The following is a 10,339-nucleotide window of genomic DNA, read 5'->3' on the forward strand; positions in this document are numbered from 1 at the left end:
AGTCTCTGTATTGCATAGCTGACTCTACCAGGCTACAATACCATTTTTTTTTTTCAAAAACAATTTTAAGGTACAGCAAAGTGCTCATTTTTACAATGATGAAAGTGATACTTTTTAACTTAAATCTCTGCTGTAGTGAAGTTTGAAACCTTAAAGATTGCTGTTCAAATTTGTTAGTGACTTAAAGATTTGATTTTTCTGCCCACAGAATTTAGATCAGAGAATTTCCTCTATTCAAGTTTTAAGATTCAGCAGAAACTAGAGATTGTTAATATTCCAAGGCTTTGTGCAGGCAAATTCTCTTCTTTGGGCGCTGAAGAATTCAGAGCCAATGTGGATATGACAAAACTCACAGGGAGTCAGTGCTTGCCTTCGGCCACAGGCAGGTAGGCACCTCACTGAGGAGGATGTTGTCAAGGGCCATCTTGTTAATAAAGCAATCTTCGCCTCCATGGTTACTCTTGGCCATCATTTGAACATTATCTTGATGGAGGAAAAATTAGCGCTTACTAATCTGTACTTTTTTTTGGAGGCCTTTCTTACCCACATTTTTCATGTAACAGTTTTAAAACATTAATCAGTTGCCTAGGAGACTTGGTACTTCTGATTACAAGAGGCAAAAGAGTATTAAATCAAAACTAAGGAAGTAATGTTTAAAAAAGAATTTGGGGGCACTCACAAAAATTCACTTTTTTATTATGTCAGAAACAAAATAATGATCAGACTAGTAAATTGAGGGGACTTAGGGGAGTCTTTGTTTTCGTGGAAATCCACAACATGAAATTACTGGAAAAAGAGCACAGTAAAAGCTAGAGCTAAAAATAGGTGGTAAAGCAAGATGGCAGGACAGGAGGAGCTGCTCAAAGAACTGTCTGCTTGGGATGGCGGAGCACAGTGTGCGTGCAACCAGTGGGCCTGCAGAGTCTGTCTCCAAATACTTTCTCAGTCAGATATATTGCTGAACATAATTTTGGAATTTTAGAACATGATATTTCAGGTAAGTGATAATTATAACATATTTTTTAGAAGTGGCAATAAAAAATACTGAACTGCATTGCCTCTGATGTGTCTAATTTTTATCAGAAAGTAAACGTGTCAGTGACCATCTTAAGCTATATAAAATTTGGTCAAATTAAGCACAACAACAATGGTTTATTTGAAACCTGCTTCCTAAAAAAAAAAAAAAAATCAAAATTCAGGGTATTATTGGTTTTCTAAGGTTCTCTCAGAAGTAAAGGCTAATTCTGTATACAGGGTTTTACCCAAATGTCCTTTGGCATTATCATTATTTACACAGAAGGCTTTAATCTGAAGTCACCTTTGGCACCCTCAAAATATATAAACTATGAACTTCTGCAATGGAATTATATACTTGAAAGTTGGGGCCTCAAAGTACTGACAGACCAAAGAAAAAGGTCACTTATCAGAACAAGTCAGGATGATGAATTATTCTCACTAATGAAAGATCAAATAACCACTACCCTCTCCACAAACTGGAAATAAATGCTCTTGAGCTTGAGAAGGGGGAAACAATGGATTCTGGAGTATACAAAGATCAGATGCTTTTGCCTTATCCTACAGTTGCTGAGTCCTAAAACTAAAAAGTCAGATAAACACATGTAATTCAGAAGCCAGTGAAGGCTTGCTCCACACTTCACATCTGGGATCTATAGCAGGATGTAACCAAACAGGTAAAACACAGATTTATCGTTGTGTATCCTTGGGATTGCCTCTGCCAAGATCATAGAGATATCAGTAACCTGAATCTTGGAACAATGTCTCATTTTGTCCCCTTGTGGAATGGTGTTTGTGACAACAGCTTCAAAGGCAGCATTATTTATGCTGGAAATAGCTGGCCTAGAGAAGATCCCATGGGTAAAAATGGCATAAACTTTGGTGGCTCCTGAGAGTAGCTTGTCAGCAGCATGGCAGCTACATGTGTCAGCCATGTCCTCCATGAGGACAGCCATGCAGTCCTTCACGTGGCCCACCAGAACCATCTGGTCCATTTCATTTGCTTTCTGACTCTCTTTGTGAATCAAGGGAAATTCCACATTCACCCACATTCACTGCAATTGATACATCCATTTTAGCTCCCCTGGCATCAGGTAAATGATAATACAGTTCCTCCACTTGGCAATGTTCTCCCAAATCCACTGCAGGACTGCAGGCTCCATGGACAGATTATCCACTGGAATCTCAAAGAATCCCTGGATCTGAGAGACATGCAGGTCCACGGTGATGATGTGATCTGCCCTAGCAAGAGCATAGTGGCCACAAGTTTCACAGAAATCGGAGCACAACTTTTGTCCTTTTTATTTTGTCAAGAGTATGGAAAATGGGATCACAGCAGTCACCCTGGATGATGACAAGATCTTGTAGGCGTTGATCATGACAAGGAGTTCCATCAGGTTGTTGTCGATTTCTCCACAGCTACTCTGGATGTTCTAGACATCTTCGCCCTTCCTGCTTTCACTGATCTCATCGTTGGTCTCCTGGCTGCTGAACTTCTTAGTGACCACCTTGCCCAGCTCCAGGCCCAGCCAGTCAGCCACGTGCTGGGACAGGTCCTGGTGCAAGCTGCTGCTGAAGAGCATGATGTTGGGCATGGCAGAGGTGGCGGGCACCGGAGGCTGCCATGCGAGCAGGCTGTCCCTGTCTGGTTATGATGTCATGGTGATTCTGGCATTATAGAATTATTTGTGAATTATTTCTTTCTTTTCAATTTTTTTTGGAAGCATATGTGTAGAATTGGTATTATTTTTTCCTTGAATTTTGGGAGAAATGGTCTGTCAAACTATTTGTACCTGGATTTTTTCTGTGTTTGGGAAAGTTAACTACAATTAAATATTTTTCATAGATAGTATTTTATTTCTTATGTAGGCATTAGTAGTTGTATCTTTCAAGGAATTTATCCATTATCTAAGTTGCTGAATTTATTGCCATAAATATGTTTACAGTGTTCCCTTACTATCTTTTAAATATTCATAGAATCTATAGTTCTGTTACTTCCCTCATTCCTGAGTTTGGTAACTAGTGTCACCTCTCTTTTATTTAAATTTTTTTCTAGTAGTCTAGCTAGAATGTATGTCAATTTTATTGATGTTATTAAAGAACCATTTTTTGGTTTCATTTTTTTTTAATTTTCTGAATTCTAGATAATTTATGCTCTGATATTTATTTTATTTCCTCTTTCTACTTTGGAAACTGATGTCATTGACTTGAGTTGATTCTTATTTTCCAGTGTAAGTATTAAGTGCTTTAAATTTCTCCCTAAGTACTGTTTTTTAGTGGCATCCCACGTGTTTTGATATGTTTTATTAGTTTTATAGGACTGTCGTACCAAAGTGTTATAAACTGGGTGGCTTTATACAATAGAAATTTTATTCTCTCACAGTTCTAGAGGCCAGAAGTCTGGAATCAAGGTGTCAGCAAGGCCATGCTCCCTCTGGGACTCTCGGTACAATCTTCCTTGACCCTTCCTGGCTTTTCATGGTAGCAGTAATTCTTGGTGCTTGAAGGTGCATTGTACTCATCTCTGTGTCTCTCATCATGTGATGTTCTTTCTGTGTGTGTCTCTTCTTGTAAGGGCACCAGTCATTTTAGATTACGGCTCACCTTATCCAGTATTACCTCATCTTCTTGAGTTAACTAATTATACCTATAATGACTCTATTTTCAAATAAGGTCACATATGTTCTGAGATCCTGGGGGTTTAGAAGTTGAACATAATTTTTTGGGGGGTACAGTCTAACCCATAATAATTGTGTTTGTATTTTCATTCTGTTCAAAATACATTCTAATTTCTTTTTCTACTTTTTTCTTTTTTAGAGCCATGGATTATTTAAAAGTATTTCTTAGTTTTTAAATATTAGAGTTTTTCAATGTAATTTTTTGTGAGTATGTTGATGATAAATTTTTGTTGCTATTATATGTCTGAAAAATATTTTGACTTCATTTTTCAAAGATGTTTTCTCTAGGTATAAAATTCTGCAGTTTAAAAAAAATATTTAATTATTTGAAAGAGAGAGAGAGAGCACAAGCAGGGGTGGGTAGAGACAGAGGGAGAAGCAGACTCCCTTCTGAGCAGGGTGCTCAGTCCCAGGACCCTGGAATCATGACCTGAGCTGATGCAGATGCTTAACCAACTGAGCCACTCAGGTGCCCCTACTGTTTTGTTTGTTTGTTTGTTTGTTTGGCATTTTTTTTTTCCTCTTAGTACTTTAGACATATTGCTCCATTGTGTTCCTTCTTGCATTGCATCCAACTAGAAATCTGTTGTCATTTTCACATCTTTTTGTCTGTATATTACACGTTTATTTTTAGGGGGCTGCTTTTAAGACTTTGTCTTTATCACTGATTTTAAGCAATTTTATTATGATATACCCTGGCATGGTTTTTTCTTTCTTTCTTTCTCTTTCTTTCTTTCTCTTTCTTTCTTTCTTTCTTTCTTTCTTTCTTTCTTTCTTTCTTTCTTTCTTTCTTTCTTTCTTTCTTTTTCTTTCTTTCTTTCTTTTTTCCTTCCTTCCTTCCTTCTTTCCTTCCTTTCAAGATTTTATTTATTTATCTGAGAGAGAGAGAGAAAGCATACAAGTGTCAGGGGGGGAGGGGCAGAGGGAGAGGGAGAAGCAGATTCCCTGCTCAGCGGCGAGCCTGACATGGGCTCGATCCCAGGACCCTGAGATCATGACCTGAGCTGAAGGCAGACACTTAACCTACTGAGCCACCTGGGTGCCCCTCTTTGTTTCTTGTGCTTAGAGTTCACTGAGTTCTTTGGACTGGAGATTTATAGTTCTCATCACATTTGGAAAGTTTTGGAGGTTATTTCTTCACATATTTTTTTGCTTTCCCTTCTTGTTCTTTTCTCCATGGAAGACTCTAAATGCACATATCTTGGGTTGCTTGAAGTTGTCTCATAGTTCACAATGATGCTATATATTCATTTTTTTGGCGGGGGGAAGTTATTTCATTTTTCTATCCATGTTTCATTTTGGATAGTTTCTGTTATTTTCTCTTTAAGTTCACTACTCTTTTTCTCCTGCAGTGCCTAATTACCATTAATCTTATTCAGAGATTTTTTCACCTTGGACAACGTAGTTTTTATCTTTAAAGTTTGATTTGGGTTTAAAAAAAAGATCTTCCATGTCTTAACTTTTGGACATGTGGAAGATATTTATTTATTTATTTAATTTTTTAAAAAAGATTTTATTTATTTATTTATTTGAGAGAGAGAATGAGAGAGAGAGAGCATGAGAGGGGGAGGGTCAGAGGGAGAAGCAGACTCCCTGCTGAGCAGGGAGCCCAATGTGGGACTCGATCCCGGGACTCCAGGATCATGACCTGAGCCGAAGGCAGTCGCTTAACCAACTGAGCCACCCAGGTGCCCCTGGAATATATTTATAGTAACATTTCTAATGCACTTATCTGCTAATTGTAACACTCGTAGCAGCTCTGGTTCAGTTTATATTGATTGATTGATTTTCTCATTCTGAGTCATATTTTCCTGGTTTTTGAATGTGTGATATATATTTTTTCAGTTTTATAGAGGTATTATTAACTTATACTATACATATTTAAGATATCCAATGTGATTTGATATATGTATATACTGTGAAATGATTACTATAATCAAACAAATTAACATATCCAACACCTCGTACAGTTACCTCCCCCTTTTTGGATAAGAAATTTTGGAAATTTCAAATATACATTATCACTAACTGTAGTCTCCATGCTGTACATTAGATTTCCAGAACTTATTCGTCTTATAGCTGAGAGTTTGTACCCTTTGACCAACATCTCCCCATTTCCCCCACATCCCCAACCCCTGATAACTACCATTTTATTCTCTGCTTCTATGAGTTTGACTATTTTCGATTCCACATATAAGTGAGATCATACAGTATTTGTCTTTCTCTCTCTGGCTTATTCCACTTAGCATTATGTCCTTAAGGTTCATCCATGTTGTCACAAATGGCAGGATTTCCTTCTGTTTTAAGGCAGAATAATATACACCGTGTAAACATATCACATTTTCTTTATCCATTCATCAATTAATGGCTACATAGGTTGCTTCCATAGGTCTACTGTGAATAATGCTGCAAAAAACATGGGAGTGTAGATATCTTGAGATAGTGATTTTATTTCATTTGATTATACACACAGAAATAGGATTGATGGATCATATGGTAGTTCATTTTTTCATTTTTCTGAGGAAACTTTCATACTGTTTTCCATAAAGGCTATACCAATTTATATAACCATCAGCCGTGTACAAGAGTTCCCTTTCACCACATCCTTACCAACACTTGTTATCTTTTGTGATTTTGATAATAACCATACATCTGGGTATGAGATGATATCTCATTAAGTCTTCTTATCATACACATACACAAATAAATAAGTAGGGTGGGAGGAAACTTTTGGAGTTGATGATATGTTTATGAGATTGATTATGGTGATGAGTTCATAGTTATATATGCTTGTCTTCAAACTCATAAGGTAGTATACACTAAATATGTGCAGCTTTTTGTATGTCAATTATAACTCAAAGTATTTTTAAAAAAAATGCTTTACTAAAAAATACTTTACTATAGTTTTAGTGGGGTTTCAGAAAATATTGTAATTAGATACATGTGCTCAATCTACCATATTGAAACAGAGTCAATGTTAGTCACTATTAACTATTAGCATTCTTCTAAATATTCTCAGGATAAAAAGATATCTTCAACATGTACAGTTGTAAAACTTCAAATTCAAAGTTATTTTAGTTACTTTTTGTTCCTTTCTCAATTGAAAATAAGGAAAATAAGGAAAAGTGGGGGTGCCTGGGTGGCTCAGTCTGTTAAGCATATGCCTTTGGCTCAGGTTATTATCCTGAGGTCCCAGGATCGAGTCCCACAACAGGCTCTCTGCTCAGTAGGGAGCCTGCTTCTCCCACTCCGCTTGCTCCTCCCCTCTGCTCATGCTCTCTCTCTCTCTCTGTCAAATAAATAAAATATTAAAAAAAAAAAGAAAATAAAGAAAAGTCATCATCATTGAAAATAGGTTTCTCACTTTCTGGAGAAACCTAATTCTCACATTCTTATGGAACAGAGGCACATTCAAAGAGGACTGATTATTTGGGGGGTTTCTTGTACATTATCATTTTGAAGATGGTTTGGGTTATGGAGTTCTTCTCTAAGTTATTCAAGAACTCAAAAAATATAAGGAGAATGTTGAAAATAAGGAGTGTAGTTCTTTAAACATTAATCTCTAATACCTGGACTTACTCCTTTGTAGGCTCAAATCCCTGCTCAATCAGCTTAGCCTTATTTTGTTCCAGGATAGATACACTAAATACTATGAAGTTGATCTCTGCCAGTGACCTTTCTAGTGTGAACTTGAGATGCTCCCTTCTTTTGTACATCAGTTTCCATGGAATTTTTCACTTAAAAGCAAGGCTTATCTATTTGAGCTAACTGGATAAAATGTTCTCATCATTATTTGGTAGTGTTGTTTACTTTTTCCAGTACCAGTCCGATCAAGTGTACAAAGTTTTGGTATTCTTTTTAGAGAAAACCGCTTAATAAACAAAACCAGTGTTGTATTACAAACTCTGCATTTTAAATATCCCCTTTCTTTCTTCTGACTGAACTGCAATCAAGCAAAATAAGATTGCTCTTAAGAGTTAGAGAGATTAGAATGGTGGAAATTTGTAACTCTTAAAAGTTGTATCAATTGTAGTTTAGTTTTGATTGATCTTATAGGAAGGTGCTCAAGCTTTTCCTTTGATGCAAAGTTTCATTTGGAAAGTCAAGACATGCACCAGTGAGCCTAGATGAATTTGCTACTTTGTTGTCTGGCAACAGTTTGGCTATTTTTGTTGAAATAATGTTGCCTTTTTAAAATCCTTGTGGATAGTTTTACTATGTGTTGCCAAGTACCAAAAAGATAGGCACTTTCAAAGTCCATGATAATAAATGCTCACTGTACGGATGGTTTTTTCCTCCTAATCTTTACCCTAATTCAGGGGACTAAAACCTCATTTGTTAAGTCATTATTGGGAGAAATAACTTCTCCATTCTTTGTAAGCCTGCTTTAGGGAAAAAGACTTTTTATTTCTCCCTTTAATTAAAATATACAACTGACTTTTCAAATATGAATCTAATATAATTTTCTAATCAAAAGGAGGAGTTGCAAGGGAGATTTTACATATGGTTTCTAAAACTGTACTTAAAAATAAAAAGCAAATACTATCTCCTTTGGGCACTTTGTGAGTTTAAAAGAGTAAAGAATCAGAACAAATTAAAAAATAAATGTGGGGTGGAGTTATTTTTTGAAGCACTGCCATGAGTTTCCTGGCTCAACTGGTGGGAGATGTCAAACAAGAAACTGAAATAAATGAACACAAAAACCAAATAAGAACCATAACTTACACAAGGATGTGTTTTAAGTTTGGGAGAAATAGTTGTTGCTTTGGCTGACAAGGCCCGGTTGTTCAGTTTTATTTCTTAAATCAGAGCAAATATATTGACATGCGCTTCAACATACATACAGAGTTTTTCAAAGTGACTCTTCCTTAGTATTGGAAATTCTTGGCCACTTTCCAGTCTAAGGAGAGGTTAGCCAAAGACTAAGGCTTTATTAAGACCACCCGAGATATCAGACGCCAGCCCTCCTCTCCTCTGAATCTGTGCCGCTGTAATACAAATGGAGAAATCTTAAAGGGATGGAGGGTGAAGTGGAGGGCAGATGGAGAGAGGAAGGGAAAAGGGAAGCAAAGAAAATGCAATTTTTCATCAGATGAAACTAAATTCCCCTTTCTTTCTGCTTTCTGAATAGATGAAGACACAAAACCATTACATCAATTCCTTATTAGCATAGATATTTTGTGTTTGTTGTATGTAGCCAGAAGAACACATTGTGATTTTCTATAATGCTCATATGTTGCCAACTGCAATGAGTATTTTGGGTATTGCTCAGATTTTGTTTTAAAGCATATATAATATTTTTAGAATGTCTGTCCTAGAAGATTAGTTCTATTAGCTCTAAATTTGTACTACGATATTTTGCATGGCAGGCAACTATAGAAATTCATTGCATGGCATCTTGAAATCTGGCTGAACAAAATTGCTTTAAAAGATTCTCACAGAGGCACCTGGGTGGCTCAGTCGTTAAGCGTCTTCCTTCAACTCAGGTCATGATCCCAGGGTCCTGGGATCGAGTACCACGTCGGGCTCCCTGCTCAGCAGGAAGTCTGCTTCTCCCTCTCCCACTCCCCCTGCTTGTGTTCCCTCTCTCGCTGTCTCTCTCTCTCTCTCTCAAATAAATAAAATCTTAAAAAAATAAAAGATTCCCACAAATGTTTGTTAGAATCAGTCAAGTGGTTATATACTTATCAGCAAAACATTCTTAACTGTCCTCCCCAAAGTTGTATCAGTTCCTTTCCTGAGTGTCTCCTAATTTTTTTTTTTTAAAGTTAAATGTGAGAGCACACTGAACAGAAAATGGTAATTAGTTTCAAGTGCTATGAGGGAACTCAGTTATTTTTTTAACTAGCCATGAAATGGACATGAAATGGAGAAATGCATCAAAAAATATTCCAGGAGATCAAGGCAGATCAAATTTAAGAGAAAGAGATTAAAGGAAGCAGTTAACGGCGTGGGTGGCTCAGTCTTTTAAGTGGCTGCCTTCAGCTCAGGTTATGATCCCAGGGTCCTGGGATCGAGTCCTGCATCGGGCTCTCTGCTCAGCGAGAGTCTGCTTCTCCCTCTGCCTTTCCCCATGGCTGTGCTCTCTCTCTCACTCACTCTCTCTCTTTCTCAAATAAATAAATAAAATCTTAAAAAAAAAAAAAAGAAGCAGTTAAATAAGAGACAATGTGAAGAAAGTATGATGGGGCATCAAAAAGAACAGTGAAGGGAGGACAGGTATGAAGTGTGAAGATTTGGACAAGAGAACTGGATAACTGTGTGCTCCGGAAGATGTGTGAGATCCACTGTTAGTTGAAGAGGGATGGGTAGAAGTGGACTAATGACAAGAAGAAAGAGATTGAACAAAATGATTGTGTCTTGCACATGGTTCTCTTATAACTCTCCATGTGTGTTCCTAGGCCTTTACACTGCAACATGCAGTGCAGAGAACTGGTTTATTCACTCCTGTGACTGTTGCTCATTTCATATAAACACTCCCCTAGTGGTTTAAACATTTCTGGAAGCAATTAGGTTTCTTAGAAGTAACTCTGTGCTTTCCAATTGAGATGCTATGAAAAATGTTGCCAGTCTTAAAAGTCAGACATTTTTTATTACTGTAAGGATCTTTAAAATTCTCATGAAGAAATTGTTGTCCATGGACCCAG

General features: G+C 36.9%; 1 pseudogene; it reads right to left on the reverse strand.

Annotated features, from left to right (window-relative positions):
* Positions 1-1,506: 1,506 nt before the first annotated feature.
* LOC118527843 (ribose-phosphate pyrophosphokinase 2 pseudogene) lies at positions 1,507-2,609 on the reverse strand (annotated as a pseudogene).
* Between the last annotated feature and the right edge of the window lie 7,730 nt (positions 2,610-10,339).

This window comes from Halichoerus grypus, chromosome 1, assembly GCF_964656455.1.
Source record: "Halichoerus grypus chromosome 1, mHalGry1.hap1.1, whole genome shotgun sequence".
NCBI lineage: Eukaryota > Metazoa > Chordata > Mammalia > Carnivora > Phocidae > Halichoerus > Halichoerus grypus.